Source organism: Balaenoptera acutorostrata, chromosome 11 (assembly GCF_949987535.1).
Source record: "Balaenoptera acutorostrata chromosome 11, mBalAcu1.1, whole genome shotgun sequence".
Lineage (NCBI taxonomy): Eukaryota > Metazoa > Chordata > Mammalia > Artiodactyla > Balaenopteridae > Balaenoptera > Balaenoptera acutorostrata.
In genome coordinates this window covers 17,360,613-17,378,082 of record NC_080074.1, presented here as the reverse complement: position 1 = coordinate 17,378,082, position 17,470 = coordinate 17,360,613, and the positions used below count along the sequence as shown (strand labels likewise).

At 41.0% G+C, this 17,470-nt stretch overlaps 1 protein-coding gene across 1 annotated transcript in view; it reads left to right on the top strand.

The window, feature by feature from the left end:
• The window catches only part of C11H12orf75 (chromosome 11 C12orf75 homolog), a 38,094-nt gene extending 37,162 nt beyond the window's left edge, over positions 1-932 (top strand). The window contains exon 6 of the mRNA XM_007165738.2: positions 57-932. The gene's annotated coding sequence lies outside the window, so the exon portion shown is untranslated. The remainder of the gene's footprint in view (positions 1-56) is intronic.
• Positions 933-17,470: the final 16,538 nt, after the last annotated feature.

Below are 17,470 nucleotides of genomic sequence, written 5' to 3'. Positions count from 1 at the left end.
TGGCGCCTTTTCACGCTTGTTAACTCTTTTCCCTTTTTTGTTTGCTGCCGTCATAGCCTCCTCATCAAGATCTGGATGGAATTTTTGCTTCGTGGGATTTTGTAACGTGCACAGACATTTCCAAGGAAATTCTAAGCAGTCGCCCCCACCCCCGCCCCAAATTCTTAGTTTATAGTTAAAACCATGGGTACATATTGAATGTTGTGGTACTAGAAAGGAATTGGTTAAACAACACACGTATATGGAACTATATTTGGTCCACCTGTGGGGAAGGCAAGCTTACAAAGGGTCCTTGCCCAGCTGGCTGCTGTGCCCCAGCTGTGTTCTCACCCTGGCCATCCCCACAGCTCATGAAGATCATGTCTTTTCACTGATACTTTTTTGATAGTTTTTATATAGCAAAATCCTTCATCTATTTATAACTTACAATAATAAGGCACTATCGATGAATTACCCAAAGTAATATATTTGTGTTATCTTTCACTATTTCTACTTCATGTTAATGTTTAGCTGTAAAATTGTTAAATTGATTCTTACTGTTATCTCTTTCCTTTTTTACTATTTGGTTTTCAGCTTTATTTAAATATCAGAGGAGTTTCTTTATTGGGAGCAATGTACTACATGGCAATACTTAAACTGTTGAGATTTGCATGCCGTATGTACATTTCGATTAATTTCCTATTTTCTTTAGTCAAAGGCTTATGTAACCACAAATACTTAATAGCCATTGATTCTCCCATTCTACCTGTGTGTGATCAGAACATCTCATCATGTTAATTCTACACCGTTTTCAAGGACTTGTCACTGATGGTTAGTCGGATATTTGGAAAGTTCTTAATTTGATAGTGATCATGTGTATCCACTTAGTACTGAAATGTAAATCATTCAATTTACCAGTGTATTTCAACAATTAAAACATTTTTATCCCTCTTTACCTGGATTTCTTCATTATTTTTCAAAAGAACACTTTCAAATAAGTCACACATTGTGATGTATAGATATAATACATCAGTATAAAAATAATAATGTATAAATAGATTACTATGAAAAACTAAAATTTTTCACAAGAAGGAAAGCATTATCTTATATATTTGGTCCATACAACTATCATAGGGACATCAAATTTTTTTTTTTTATATCTTTACTGGAGTATAATCGCTTTACAATGTTGTGTTAGTTTCTGCTGTACAACAAAGTGAATCAGCTATATGTAAACATATATCCCCATATCCCCTCCCTCTTGAGCCTCCTTTCCATCCTCCCTATCCCAACCCTCTAGAGGGACATCCAGTTGATCTGAAAAATAAAGCTGGAGATTAGAGTCACTGAGAAATGATTACGATACACCTACTCCTGTCCCATATCCACGTGTCCATAATGGAATTTAGGTGAAGCATCAGCAGTTTATCCCATTAGAGATAACAGATTAACTTTTTGAAAACTTTTAATTTTGAAATAACTTTAGATTTACAGAGGAGTGTAAGGATGGTACAGAGAGTTCCTATATGCCCTTCATTTTTAAAAAATTAATTTTTATTGGAGTTTAGTTGATTTACAATGTTGTTGTGTTAGTTTCTGCTGTACAGCAAAGTGAATCAGTTATACATATACATATATATCCACTCGTTTTTAGATTCTATTCCCATATAGGTTATTACAGAGTATTGAGTAGAGTTCCCTGTGCTATACAGCAGGTTCTTACTAGTTATCTATTTTATATATAGTCGTGTGTATATGTCAACCCCAATTTCCCAATTTATCCCTCTCTCTTCTTCCCCCGTGGTATCCATAAGTTTGTTTTCTACGTCTGTGACTCTATTTCTGTTTTGTAAATAGGTTCATTTGTACCATTTTTTTTTAGATTCCACATATAAGCAATGTCATATGATATTTGTCCTTCTTTGTCTTTCTATGTCTGACCAGCTTCCCCTAATGTTAAATAACATCTTACAAAACATAGCACATTTGTCAAAACTGAGAAATTGAACTTTGGTACAATGCTATAAACTAAATTGCAGCCTCTCATTGGATTTGATTAGTTTTTCTATTAATGTCCTTTTTCTGTTCCAGGATCCAACCCAAGATCGCACTGCATTCTGCTGCATTTAGTCATCCTGTCTCCTGAGTCTCCTCTTCCTGGCATTTTTCTCAGTCTTTCTTTGTTTTTCACCAAGAGGTGAAGTGCCCCCCTCATCACATCATATCATAATATCTCATGATTTCAACATAACTTGTTGTTGGTGATATTAACCACGATCACTTGGATAGGGGTGTCTGTCAGGTTTTTCCACTGTAAGGTTTCTTGTTTACTGTTTCCATCCTCTGTTCCTTATAAGTGAATCGTAAGTTTAGACCACACTCAAAGGAGAGGGGAATTAAGCTCAACCTCCTGGAAGAAAGAGTATCAAGAAATTTCTGGAATTTGTCTTTTTTTAAAAAAATTTACTATCTTAGCCGTTTTTAAAAATATTTATTTACTTATTTTTGGCTGTGTTGGGTCTTTGTTGCTGCACGCGGGCTTTCTCTAGTTGTGGCGAGTGGGAGCTACTCTTCGTTGCACGGGCTTCTCATTGCAGTGGCTTCTCTTGTTGCGGAGCATGGGCTCTAGGCGAGCGGGCTTCAGTAGTTGTGGCATACGGGCTCAATATTTGTGGCTTGCGGGCTCTAGGGCGCAGGCTCCGTAGTTGTGGCGCACGGGCTTAGTTGCTCTGTGTCATGTGGGATCGTCCCAGACCAGGGCTCGAACCCGTGTCCCCTGCATTGGCAGGCGGATTCTTAACCACCGTGCCACCAGGGAAGTCCCTGGAATTTGTTAAAAGCATTTTTTATATATGTGTGTGTGCGTATGTGTGCGCACGCTTATATATATAAGCATTATATATTATGTATATAATGAAATATTATTCAGCCATAAAAAAGAATGAAAATCTTGCCATTTGTGACAACATGGATGGACTTAGAGGATATTATGCTAAATGAAATAAGTCAGACAAAGAAAGACAAATACTGTATGATTTCACTTATATGTGGAATCTAAAAAACAAAACAAATGAACAAGCATAACAAAACAGAAACAGAGTCATAGACATAAACAGCTATTTGCCAGAGGGGAGGGGGTGGGGGGAGGAGTGAAATCGCTGAAGGAGATTAAGAAGTACAAACTTCCAGTTACAAAAAAAGGAGTCACGGGGATGAAATGTACATTGTGGGGAATATAGTCAATAATAATGTAGCATCTTTGTACGGTGACAGATGGTAACTAGACTCGTGATCATTTCAAAATGTATAGAAATATCAAGTCACTATGTTGTGCACCTGGAATTAACAAAATGTTGTAGGTCAGTTATACTTCAAAGCAAGAGGGAAAGGGGAAAACCCAAGCACCACAGTAATTATTAATTATTTTGGGGGAGATACTTTGAGACTCTGCACATGTCCTGTTTCTCCTTAAAGATTTGTCCACTAATTTTAGCATTCACCTTTGGACCTTGCCTGTAGCATATACTGTGGTGTTCCAATGCTGATTTTCTACTTCCCTTGTTCCTTTACATGTGTTACTTGGAATTCTTCTCTAAGGAATATTTGTCTTATCTCCCCAATTTACTTTTTATTCAATCATTTATTTATATCCATATGGACTCATAGATATTAATTTCTTTAGGTTATAATCCAACACTATAGTCATTATTTTGTTGCTCAAATTGTTCAAGCTTTGCCCATTGGTAGTTTTTTCATGTTGGTTCTTGACAAACCCCATCCTTTTTTTCTTCTTAGGTTGACTTTTAATAGCAAGCAGAATAAAAATCCAATTCAAAAGTTAGTTAAAATGCATTCCTAAAACTTCATCAAATTTTATTATAAATGAATAGTGTTTTCCATATTATGACAAGTCTTACCATTTTCCTTCAACTAGACATCATTTAAATTTAGAACCTCGTGATTCTTACCAGTTAATAATACTTACCACCCACTTACCTATGTCTTAAGGTTAATGATTATAATTTTTATTAAGTATTACAAAGATTTTGAGTGAAAGTCTTAGAGAAGAATAATTACTAACATTAGGAGCTTTCAAAAGAAAAGTGAGAGATTGGAGAAGCCTTTAAAATGCCTGAAATTTAAGAGTTAATAGCTTTTCAAACTATATTCTTGTTCTTTGTAAGATTGTTATTGAAATGTATGTGTACTGGAGAGATGAGTTTCAGAGAATTTCTGATTAATAAAATTGTTTGTTTTGATTAGAAAAGGTTTTCTTAAGAAATCTAAATCAGGAGACATTTATTCCTAGACTTGGTTAAAGGAGACTGCTAGAATTTAGTTTTGGAAGAACTGTTTCAGTCTCTGGAATGTAGAAATCTGGTTTTGGCAAGTACAACTAACTTCTGGGATTTTATGGAAAAGTGGCTGGCTTGATGAAGTGAGTTCTCAAAAGTGATCTGGACTAGGCTTTGGGGAGAGGAACAGAATGATAGAAGGGGCTAAGTTAGTACAACTGGGAAGTTATCTCTCTGGGCTTTTGAATTGGGAAGAGCTTGAAGAGGAGGAGAAAACAGGTTCTGTTTTGCAAATGGGAGCTTTATGTAGTCATGTTATACCTATGCCCAAAGTTGTGAAGAATTTCAGCAGGGAAAAGTTATGTAAGGAACTCATTCCCAGGAAGATAGTTTACATTTTCTTACATTTCATTTTACATTTTCTTTACATTACTTTTACTTAATGCACATGATAAATCCCAGCAGTACAAAATGATGTGCTTTTCCATAGATTGGGTTCTGATACCCTATTCTGATTTTTAGTTGTTTATCCATCGTCACCACTTGAGTTCTTGCTGTGCCCCACTTGGGGCACACTAGTTACCAAGGGTACTGCTGGAAGACCCACCCCCTGCGTTCGGGGCTCTTTAGAATAGTGGGGTTACACTGGTTAACCTGTAATAAACACAGAGCAACGCCCAGGGGACCATGATGACTTTGGGAGCACAGCGTAGGGGCACCTGGCAGACTCATGGTTTAGGAAAGACTCCCCAGAGAGCAGTCCCCTGCAGAGCCACAAGGGGGAGCACCAGGTAGCCAACTATAGGCAGGAGAAGAAGAAAAGTTTGGGCAGAGAACCATAGGTGCAAAGACACAGAACCCTGAGGACCCTCAGCATGGTCGGGGAACTGCTGGGCGTTCATCCTGGGTGGGTGGGAGGAGGTGGGAATGGGGTGGGAGAGGTGGGCAAGGTGAGCTGCGGGGAGCATCATGGGCCGTGCTGGAGCTTCTCCTGAAGCTTGTGCGAAACCACTGTGGAGAGAAGCAACTGTGAGGTTTACCTGCTGGGTCCCCCCATTCACCTGTCACCTGGGGGCCATCAGAAGGCTTTGTCTTATGGTCTCTTCCAACTCCTGGTTTGTGAGTCTCTCTCTGTAGGAAGCATGACCAATACTTGCAGTTCTGTTTTGTGAAGGTGGGCCTTTCCCATTTAATCCATAATACAAAAGACTTGGAGTTTTCAGACACAGCGCAATTTGTGGAAACGTTTGTTAGACAAACAATGAGGTCCATCTCCTGTACGAGACACTCCTTCCAGACTGGAGAGGTGGCTGCCTGTTTAATCTAATGCATAGAAACCAACACAGAGAGTCAAGGAAAATGAAGAAACAGAAGTGTATATTCCAAACAAAGCATTCCATTAGGAAGGTCAGAAACATTCCATAGGGCAGGGCCATGCCTATCCTAGCACCAGGTATAACCAGGTGCTTAGTAATTGGGTTTTTGATAATGTTGAAGCCATCCTATTGCTTCACATTGCTCTCCCACTTCTCTCTCCACTAAAGCAATCCCTTAAATGAAGACAAACTTCTTTCTCCACCAGTAGAGTCTGTAACACTTAGATAATTTAGCACTCGATTACCTATTTTGCTTATCCCCTAAATATTTAATAGCAAAGTACTGCAGACTTCCTAGAATGCAGATGCCTTGTATATTCTTTTCCATTCTTCTTAGAATTGGGTCCCAGGAACGTACTATGAAGAAATGGCCTGAAATGGTGTGAAAGCAAGATAATTTGTGACTCTCAGACAGGGACAGACTGTGGTGTCTTCTCTAGAGCAGTAGTATCTTTGGAACAGATTTAAGGCCTTCGGTAAATCATTTGGCTTTTCTGTGCCTTGGAAATTTTCAATGAATGGGACAAAATCTATTCTAATTTTCCTCTAGGATTATTAGCAGAATTAATTAATTCATTGATTCATTCATCAAACTATTATTTTCTGAGTATCTACTCTAGACCTGGCATTGTTTTAGGCATTGGAGATGCAGTGGTGAACAAATCAGACAAAGGTCCCTGATATCATGTGTTTTAGGTTTTACAGAGGGGAGATGCACTAAGTGAATAAATATATATGTAGTTGTCAGAGTAATAAGTTCTATGGGGAAAACTAAACCAGAGAAGAGGGAATAGAGAGCTAGTTGGGAAGGTGGGTATTGCAATTTTAATCTTAAATAGGACAATCAGGGAATTACTCACCGAAAAGATGACATTTGAAGGCAAAGAAATGACGGAGAAGTAACTACCCGTGTGGGTTCCAGCAGAAGGACATTTTAAGGAGAATTGGCAAGTTAAAATGCCCCATGCAAAAGTGTGTCTGGAATATTTGAAGAAGAGTAAAGAACTCAGTGTGGCTGGAAAAGGAGGGCAAATGGGAGAGTCATAGTAGAGGTTAGAGGGCTGCTGGGAAGGGGGATTTTGGAGGAAGATCAAGACTATTACAGACCATTCGCTTTTTAATTTTTTAAAATGTATTTTAAAATAAAATTTGTATATATTTATGGTGTTCAACATGATTTGATATACACAGTGAAATGATTACTACTGTCAAACTAACACATTATCTCCCATACATTTTTTTGTGTGTGATGAGATCCCTTGAAATCTACTTTCTTAACGTATTTCAGGTATTCAATACATTATTATTAACTATAGTCATCATGCTGTACATGAGATGTCCAGACTTATTTATCCTCCATAATGGCAACTTTTTACCATTTAACCAACATCTCCCCATTTCCCCCACTCTCCCAGACCCTGGTACCCACTGTTCTACTCTCTGTTTTTATGAGTTCATTTTTTTTTTTTTTTTAAGATTCCACTTACAAGTGAGATCAGACAGCATTTCTCTTTGGTTTATTTTACTTAGCATAATGTCCTCCAGGTTCATCTATGTTGTTGCAAATGGCAGGATTTCCTTCTTTTTTATGGCTGAGTAGTATTCCATTGTATATGTACACCACGTTTCTTTGTCCATTCCTCCATCAACAGACACCGAGATTGTTTCCATGTCTTGACTATTGTGAATAATACTGCAGTAAATATGGGGGTGCAGATACCTCTTTGAGATAGTGATTTCATTTCTTTTAGCTATATACCCAGAAGGAGAATTGCTGGATCCTATGGTAGTTCTATTTTTAATTTTTTGAGGAACCTCTTTACTGTTTTCCATAGTGACTGCACCAATTTACATTCCCATCAACAGAGTACAAGGATTTCCTTTTCCCCACATCCTCTCCAAGACTTACTGTTTGTCTTTTTGATGATGGCCATTCTAACAGGTGTGAGGTGATACTTCATTGTGGTTTTGATTTACATTTTTCTGATGATGAGTCACGTTGAACACTTTTCACGTACTTTGTATGTCTCCTTTTGAGAAATGTCTATTCAGGTTCTTTGCCCATTGTCTATTCAGGTTCTTTGCCCATTTTTTAATTGGGTTATTTGTTTTCTTGCTCTTGAGTTGAGTTTATATTTTTTGGATTTTAACCCCTTATCAGAAAGATATATGGTTCGCAAATATTTTCACCCATTTCATAAGTTTCTCTTCACTCGATTGTTTCCTTTGCTGTGTTCAACAATAAAGGAATACATAAAAATTATGAGTCAGCTACACAGGAATATTACATAGTCAGAAAAATCATGCTTTTGAAGAATATGTAATTCAATGGGAAAATATGCATAGTATATTTCAGAAAGCAGAGATTAAAATTATATACAGAATTATCCCGTGTGTGTGTGTGTGTGTGTGTGTGTGTGTGTGTACACACAGAATAAGGGTGAGTGGGGGGTAGTGCAGTGGTGGGGAGGGTCCTTGTCTCTCACTGTTCAGTGACCTTTATGCTGGGTACACACTGACCCCTAGCACTAGTGCAGTGTTAGGCTCACAGGCGTGAATAAAAAATGAAGTGAATATTGATGAAGTCCTTTCATCAGTTTACCAGATCTTGACAGTTTATAAGACATTTTTAACTATATTATATTTAACCCTCACAGCAATCTTCTACACTTTAAGGTGATAGGAACATAGTTTGAATTGATTTCTTCCTTAACAATCGGCATAAAATCTGCGATAACTTTCAGAGTTTAATGTCTTAAAAAAAAAGACAAACTCCATGGGCTAGGATCATGCCTATGTAATGCATACATTTACTGCCCTCTGGTGGAATCAAATTCTAATAGCAGCTTAATTTTTTCCCCTTTATTGCTGGTGGGAAGTAATCCTTATCTTACTTTCCTTAATATATTCATGGATTCAAGGATTCATCAGTTTCTTCATAATGGCCAAGAGTTTATACCCTGGCTTTACCACTTACTAGCTATGTATCTTGAGCAATTTACTTAACTTCTCTGTGTCTCAGTTTCCTAATCTGTAAAATGGAGACAAGTAACTACGATAAAATATTAAAAAGCAATAGGTATCAAGTGTTTCCTACATGCCATGCATTAACTCATTGAATTTCCACAATAATCCTATCATAATACGAACAAATGTTATTTCCATTTTACAAAACAAGGAAACCAAAGGCCCAGAGAAAAATAGTTTCTACCTCTCAGAGGTGTGAGAATCAAGTGAGTTAATATATGTAAAGTGATTTGAAGATGGCCTGACTGGAGTAAGTGTTCAGTAATGTCATCAACATTATGAGGGTTACAAGACTGGATCTGTGCCAAAGACATTGCCATGGACCACATGGATCCTTATTTATGTTTGGATTACTCCCATTTGTAACACATGCCAATTACTTGCATAATGAAACATACACTATATCGAAGAGTAAACTGTGTTTATTTATACGTATTTTTCTAGACACTTTTCTTAAGTCAGGACATAACTCCTTCTCATTTCTCCAGGGGCTGATGTGAGGTCAGCCTGTTTCACTGCTGACTGCCCTGGGAAATTCAGGGGAGGGGAAGAAAGGATAAAAGGGCAGATGTAGTATTTATATTAGTTTGTGATTGTCTGCAGGTAAACGGGATCTCCACATATTTTCCCAGGTCTGAGAATGGGGAGTGAGAATGAGGGAACCAGGATGGTGCCCAAAGCTATTCATGTAGCTCCTTATGCTGCCCATTGCTTTGTTCATCTACTCAAAAAATACGTACTGAGTCCCCTCATGTCTTGTATCGTTCTAAGCACTGGCCTCTCCCTCAATTCTCCCTTACGAAATTCATCATGCTGCTGATAGCAACAAAAATTAAAGAACTGGGGACACAGATCAAGTTGAGAACACAGCCAACATATGGATTTTCTCATAGACAATTTTTTTTAAGTTTTATTTATTTATATATATATTTGGTTGCGTTGGGTCTTCGTTGCTGTGCCCTGGCTTTCTCCAGTTGTGGCGAGTGAGGGTTTCTCTTCATTGCGGTGCGCGGGCTTCTCATTGCAGTGGCTTCTCTTGTGGAGCACGGGCTCTAGGCACGTGGCCTTCAGTAGTCACAGCACGTGGGCTCAGTAGTTGCGGCACGGGGGCCCTAGGGTGCATGGGCTTCAGTAGTTGTGGTGTGTGGGCTCAACAGTTGTGGCTCACAGGCTCTAGAGCGCAGGCTCAGCAGTTGTGGCACACAGGCTGATAGGCATAGTTGCTCCGTGGCATGTGGGATCTTCCCAGACCAGGGATCAAACCCATGCCCTCTGCATTGGCAGGCGGATTCTTAACCACTGTGCCACCAGGGAAGTTCCAGACAAATTTTTTTACATTGCATCTTAAAAAGAAAAAATAGGTATTGTGTCAAGAAATTCAATATATGTACTGTGAACATTTGAACATTCAACAACTGACATTACATTTGATTTTTTAAAAAAATATCCTTTATTTATTTATTTGGCTGTACCAGGTCTTAGTTGCGGCATGTGGGATCTTCGTTGCCGCTTGCGGGATCTTTTTAGTTGCAGCGTGAGGGATCTTTAGTTGTGGCATGTGGGATCTAGTTCCCTGACCAGGGATTGAACCTGGGCCCCCTGCATTGGGAGCGTGGAGTCTTAGCCACTGGACCACCAGGGAAGTCCCACATTTGATTCTTGATCAAAGGGCTGCTCATGCAAAATTAAAAATTGAACTTCTGACAATTTAAATAAAGTCCAATATTAATGGAGGCAGATAATTGAAGGTGGGAGGGAGTACATTTTGGAACTTGATTTTTTAAAAAACAAATAGAGCACTAGAGGACAGCACATAGAAAGCTGAGGGAGTATTAAGAGAATGTGCTAGGGAATGACCAGCACGTAGGACGTTCCAGGGAAAGATGGGCTTGGTGCCCATTTCACTTTGAAGATGAGTGGTATAATGACAGAATGGCTGCTTTGTGGGAAACAGGCAGCTGCCCTGCAATGCCTGTTACCTAAAACTGCCAGTTCTTACTAATACTGTTGCTGGGAAAGTACATACTGAATCTGTCCAGCTTTCTACCCAGCATAGAGTGAAGTCTCATCCATGGTCTTTCAACTTAACCTGAAGACTTTAGAATCTAAGTCCCTTCCTTCTTTCCTTCCTTCTTCCCCCTCTCCCTCCCTCCCCCCTCCTTTCCTCCCTCCCTCCCTCCCTTCCTTCGTTCCTTCCCCCTCCCTCCCTCCCCCCTTCCTTTCTTTCTTTCTTTTTCTTTCTTTCCTCCTTCCTTCCTTTCTTCCTTCCTCCCTCCCTCCCTCCCTCCTGCCCTCCATCCCTCCATCCTTTCTTTCTTATTGTTGCCAGGATGGGGAATCCTTTTAGAAAGGAACGCAGAAGTGGAGACCATGATCCATTCTACCACCCACAGCCCTTGAATCCCTCAAGCCCATTGCACTGCTCAGGATAATGGCCATGTGACCCCTGGCCCCCCGCTTAAGCTTCACTTTTCAAGGACATTTTGTTTCCAGAGATCACAGGTGATAATTTAATTGCTGGATTTACCCATAAAATGCCATGCACTACCAGAGTCCCATCTTACAATTTTAGCTGTAATCTCCCAACTCCAGAGCCAGTCGAGCCAGAAATCCATCCTTGATGCCCCTGTCCTCGAGTGTCTGTGGCTGGTGACCACCTCTGACACTATTTACTATAACAGTCAGGGCTTTTGTTGAAACAGCAGAGTCTGCCTTAACTAATTTTAGCATAAAATGAATTAATGAAAGGATATTAGGAGTGCAAGAATCCGGGGTGAGGGAGAAGAAGGAAGGCAGACAGTGTCAGGCTCTGAGGCTATTTCAGCCAGAAGCAACGCCCAGGCCATCCCATGGGGGCTGCCCCAGTGATGATCCCACCACTGCCGCTGCTGCTCAGTGCAGACACTGATGGTGATGGAATTGGACACTCATGCTGTTGAGACTGGATACCGGAAGTCCTGCCACTGCTGCCTGTCTTCAGCCACCTCTTCCAGGAAGCCTTCCCTGACTCCACGAGGAGTCAGGCCCGAAGGGCTGGTAGATGGCAAGGTGGGGCTTGAGTCTAGGTTTGTACAACCTCAAAGACTTTCTACTACAGCATGGCAATATTTGTCACAGACTTAACTAACAAAAGAGTGGTTAAAAAGCAAAAAGAAAGAGAGATAAGAGGAAATGACAGGGAAGAAAAGAAAAAAGTATGCAGGAGAGAAATGACCTCATTACTGTGTGGTTTAGAGCAGGGGTCCCCAACCCCCGGGCCACGGACTGGTACCAATCCATGGCCTGTTAGGAACCGGGCCGCACAGCAGGAGGTGAGAGGCAGGCAAAGCTTCATCAGCCGCTCTCCATTGCTCGCATTACTGCCTGAACCATCCCCCCCTAACTCCCCCGCCCGCATCCATGGAAAAATTGTCTTCCACGAAACCGGTCCCTGGTGCCAAAAAGGTTGGGGAGCCGCTGGTTTAGAGATTGCAAATAGGCAACATTCGTGTTAGATACGACAGCTGGACTTTTAGGAGATAAAGAAACAACAGTCTTTTCTTCCTCTCCCAGTTGGAACCAGTGTAGAGATAGACACAGGAATCAGACAGGTAGAGCTTAAAATATCACTCTTAAAAAAAACCTGTTCAGTTGAATAGCATCCCCCTCCAAAATTCATGTCCACTCAGCACCTCAGAATGTGACCTGATTTGGAAATAGGGTCCTTGCAGATGTAATCAGTTAAGATGGGGTCATACCGGATTAAATGGGCCTTAAATCCATTTAAGGCACCAGAACCTAGCAAGAGCAAGAAAAGATTCTTCCCTAAAATCTTCAGAGGAAGTATGGCCCTGCTGACACCTTAGTTTTGGATTTCTGGCCTCCAGAACTGTGAGAGACTACATTTCTGTTAAGTACCAGTCTGTAGTACTTCGTTATGGCAGTCCCAGGAAATTAAAACACCACAAAAGCAGTTTGGAGAACACGACTTTCTGCTCACAAGGAAGTGGGTTTGTGAGTGCCGCATCCCTCAGTAGATGGACTTTCCCACCCAGCCTTTCTTTGAAGCTTTACCCCAGGGCAGGCTGGCTCAGGAGGAGGATGGAGATTAGCTGAGCAAGCCCCGTTCCTTCCTGGAAACTGACCAATCAGAGGGGAAGGATGGGGGGTTGGGGGTAGTCCAGGTAAAGTTCTTCCCACAGGAAACACGAGGAGTGGGGAATAAGAGTTCCTGCCTAACAGTGGACTGCGGATGCCAGTTTTCCAGGCTGCACCATGTTTTTTCTAAAAATATTTGAATCAGTTCCCATAAAAGTTGGGAGATTTCTGGGCTTCCCTGGTGGCGCAGTGGTTGAGAGTCTGCCTGCCAATGCAGGGGACACGTGTTCGGGCCCTGGTCTGGGAAGATCCCACATGCCGCGGAGCACCTAGGCCCGTGAGCCACAACTACTGAGCCCGCGCGTCTGGAGCTTGTGCTCCGCAACAAGAGAGGCCGTGATAGTGAGAGGCCTGCGCACCATGATGAAGAGTGGCCCCCGCTTGCCGCAACTAGAGAAAGCCCTTGCACAGAAACGAAGACCCAACACAGCCAAAAATAAATAAATAAATAAATAAAAAAGTTGGGAGATTTCATATAAAATCCAGATTTCAAGCTTCTCTTGGAAAATGGAAAATCTGGCCACACTGGGCCACTTTCCCACGGGGCTAGGACTGGCTGCTGCTGCCAGTTGGTGTCTTCTTCAGATGGGGGCCCTCCGGCTCCCCATTCTGCCTGCCACTCCCCGTGTCTTACCCCTGGTCCACACCATCCTCTCTGCTCCCACTTGGCGCCTTTCAACATTTTGGCTTAGGATTCTCAGATTAGTGGTTGAGAGCAGACTCAAGTCAGACAAACCCTGGGTTCAAATTTGTGCTCCTTACTTCCTAAATGTGTGGGCTTGGGCAATTTACTTCACCTCCTTGAGCCTCAGTTTCCTCATATGTAAAGTGGGAATAAAAATAGAACCTACCTTATGGGGCCATGGAGAGGATTCAAGAATATAATCATGTGAGTCTTACACATGCCAGACACATCGTAAGTGCCCAACAGATGGGGTCTCTTGCTGCTGTTTGAAAAGCAAAACCGGACATTGTAAGAGGAAACCTCACAGAGAGAAAGCCTCTGACGTGAAGTGTGCTTTGTCTGGTTTTAGGGCTGCCCTCCATCTCACCAATTTTCAGAAAAATATTTTAATAAGCCAGCTACCAAGGAGCTCCTTTCTGTAGTAAGAAGTCCAATAGCAGTTTTGGGAATCAGAGGTCCAATTAAGGTGTTTTTTTCCTCCTCCTTGACAGTTTGATTCTCTTCTGGAAGGAGGTCTTGGGGAGGCAGGAAACTCTGGATCCCATCCAAATACTTTGATGTCTGGGTTTTAAAATAGTTGCGATCTTAGCTGGCTTTGCAGACTTCCTAGTGGCCCTCAAAGGACAGCTTCTGCTGGGACTGATCACTTCTCCTGGGAGGCCTGGAATGATGGAAGACGCAGAAGGAACCAACTGACTTCAAATAGCCTACTTCCAGGTGGAGGCGAGAAGCCAGATGGAATTGGGAAGGAGGCAGGGTGACAGAGAGGAAAGGTTTTTTTTTTTTTTTTTTTTAATGAAGGACATATAAACTTTTCATTGTGAGAAGGAAGGCCCAGTTAGGAGGCCATCAGCCTCTGAAATGGTTGCAAGCTACAGAACCCAACTCAAGCCAGTCCTTGTAAAAACGTGAATTTATTTGGAGGGACAATGGAGTATTTCATAGAACCCAAGGCCAGTGAGGCTTCCCCAGGGACTAGAGCCAGGAACTGGGAAGCGATCAGGTACACAGTGCAAAGTATACAACTTAGTTGTTGATAGAACTGGAAGGCTGCCTCGTTGTTCAAGCATCATGTATTGAATAATCCATCTTTTCTCAACAGGTTTGAAATGGCACCTTTATCACATTCTAATTTTTTGGTGTTTGGGTCAATTCTGGTAAAATTCTACCTCCTCTGCTATTCCTGGTTATTATGGTTTGAACTGTATCCCACGAAAGAGACATGTGGAAGTCCTAACCCCCAGGACCTCGAAATGTGGCCTTATTTGGAAAGTGGGTCTTTACATAGGTAATCAAGTTAACATGAGTTCATTAGGGTGGGCCTTAATCCAATATAATTTCTGTCCTTATAAAAAGGGGATGTTGGGACACAGAGATAGATGTCTCCCTTCACAGAGGGAAGGCAGTCGTACGAAGAAGAAGAACCGGGTTGATGTACCTATAAGCCAAGGAATGCCAAAGAGTACTTGTGAACCACCAGAAGTCAGTAAGAGGTGAGGATCCTTCCCCAGAATGTCTCAGAGGGAGCATGGCCCTGCCAACACCTTGATTTTGGACTTCTAGCTTCCAGGACTGTGAGACAATACATTTCTCCCAGTTTGTGGTACTTTGTTATAGCAGCCCTAGCAAGCTAATACAGTGCTTCAATGTCTCAGACTGTTTTGATTATTATAGCTTTATAATATTTAAAAATATCTGGTCATGTTAATCCCAGGGATCTTATTTTTAAGATGGGAAAGTTTAGATCTCATGTAAATGCTAAAGATTATAATATAGAATACCATTATTAAAGTTAATTTTAATTATCTGGGAAACTCACTGAAATATACTCTTGAAATGGGTTCATTTTATTGCATGTTAACTATCCCTCAATAAAATTGATTAAAAAGAACAGGAAGGGCTTCCCTGGTGGCGCAGTGGTTGAGAGTCTGCCTGCTAATGCAGGGGACACGGGTTCGAGCCCTGGTCTGGGAGGATCCCACATGCCGCGGAGCGGCTGGGCCCGTGAGCCACAGCTGCTGAGCCTGCGCATCTGGAGCCTGTGCCCCGCAACGGGAGGGGCCGCGATAGTGAGAGGCCCGCGCACCGCGATGAAGAGCGGTCCCCGCACCGCGATGAAGAGTGGCCCCCGCTTGCCGCAACTGGAGAAAGCCCTCGCACGAACCGAAGACCCAACACAGCCAAAAATAATAAATAAATAAATAAATAAATAATAAAAGGATACTTTAAAAAAAGAAAAAAAGAACAGGAAGACTCAAATGTATCCTATCCTACCATGTAGCGAAGGTGGGGATCACCACCATTTTGCTTTTTAATGTATGTTGCATGGTTTATGCAACTTTGGACCAGAGCTCTGCACATATTTAAAATTCTGGTGGAAGTCTCGTTAACTGACGGGGCTGGAGTGTTACACTAAAATTTAGAAACAATTTAGGCCAGTTCTCATCTGCTTGCCTGAAACTGCTAGTGGATAAATTCTTATAACACAATTGTGGACTGAACATTCAAAACAAAATAAATTAGTTTTGAAGTATTCTGTAACAATCTGACAGGACAGGAATTGAGATTTCTAGTAATTAAAAATGTTGTCATCGAATGTTTCAAGGTATGTTTGAAAAGTGTTCTGGTTTTTCAAAACAAGGAAAATCAAAATTGGCTGAAGACTTGTTCGTCAAATCCCTCCTAAGACAACAGTTAGTAGTTAAGGTACGTGAATAATTGTTCATGTTAGTGATTCATTGTTAGACCAATTAATTCCTACTATCTCTCAAGCTCTGAGTCTGTTCCAGTAAACTGAGATTGGAAGGTGAGCTATGAAAGCTTTTACCTGTGTAGCTACTTATGTAAATTAAGTGAGCCGTGGTACTATGGGTTTTGTCTGTCTAGCACACTTTCCTTTTCCCCTTGTTCTGCTAACAGAAGCCCTCCTCCCCCTTGGAAACCCATTCTTCATGGATGGGAAGGGCTGACCTCACACCCTCCCTCATCCCGAGATGACAATGTGACCCTAACCTGGTCAAGAAGAGTTCCCTATTTTCATTATCTGTAGTCATCCCTTCTGAGAAGAGCATGTGCATCTGCCCTGAAATTTTCTCCAGAACTTTAGGGAAAATTTTTTCCCTTTATGATCATAGCTTTAACTATAATGTAAGCCTACAGCTATTGAGGCCAACTTTCCTTCCAATACAGGGATGCTCTCTGAGAATAAAGCCACCATGAGGGAGAGCAGGGTTGAGAGGTGGAGAGAGGGGGAGATGAAAAGATTGCCAGGGCTGAAGCTCTGTAAGTCCTTGACTCTTTCTTATGGGAACTGATAAATGCTCCCTCTATTTTGTTTTCCTTAATCTGAGTTGAACTGAGTTTCTGTCATGTGCAACGTAAAGATGGTGAATTGTAATTATAATTACTGGCACCTTGCCTAACTGTGAAAATCAAGATCTTCTTGGAACTGTGCAACAGCAATAACACAAATTAGATGCTGAAGCTAATATAGGACCGAACTCTCCTACATTATGCAGAATCCCACAGTATAATTTGTTGGATTCATCCAAAGAACCTCAATCAAATTCAATGGCAGATAACTTGAAATTAAAATGATACCTTTAACAACATGATAAATATAATTCACACTGCTGTATGTTATATTCGAAAGTTAAGAGAGCAAATCCTCGAGTTCTCAACACAAGGAAAAAATATTTTTTTCTATTTCTTTAATTTTGTATCTATATGAGATGGATGTTTGCTAAATGTACTGTGGTGATCATTTCCTGATGTATGTAAGTCAAGTCATTATGCTGTACACCTTAAACTTATACCATGCTGAATGTCAATTATATCTCAATAAAACTGGAAGAAAAACATAAAATAATACATTTATGTAAAAAATACTACTTTACCCATTTTCTGCATTATGGTTTTGGATAAAATTTCATTGGACAAAAGTGTTCTCTTGGGCTTCCCTGGTGGCGCAG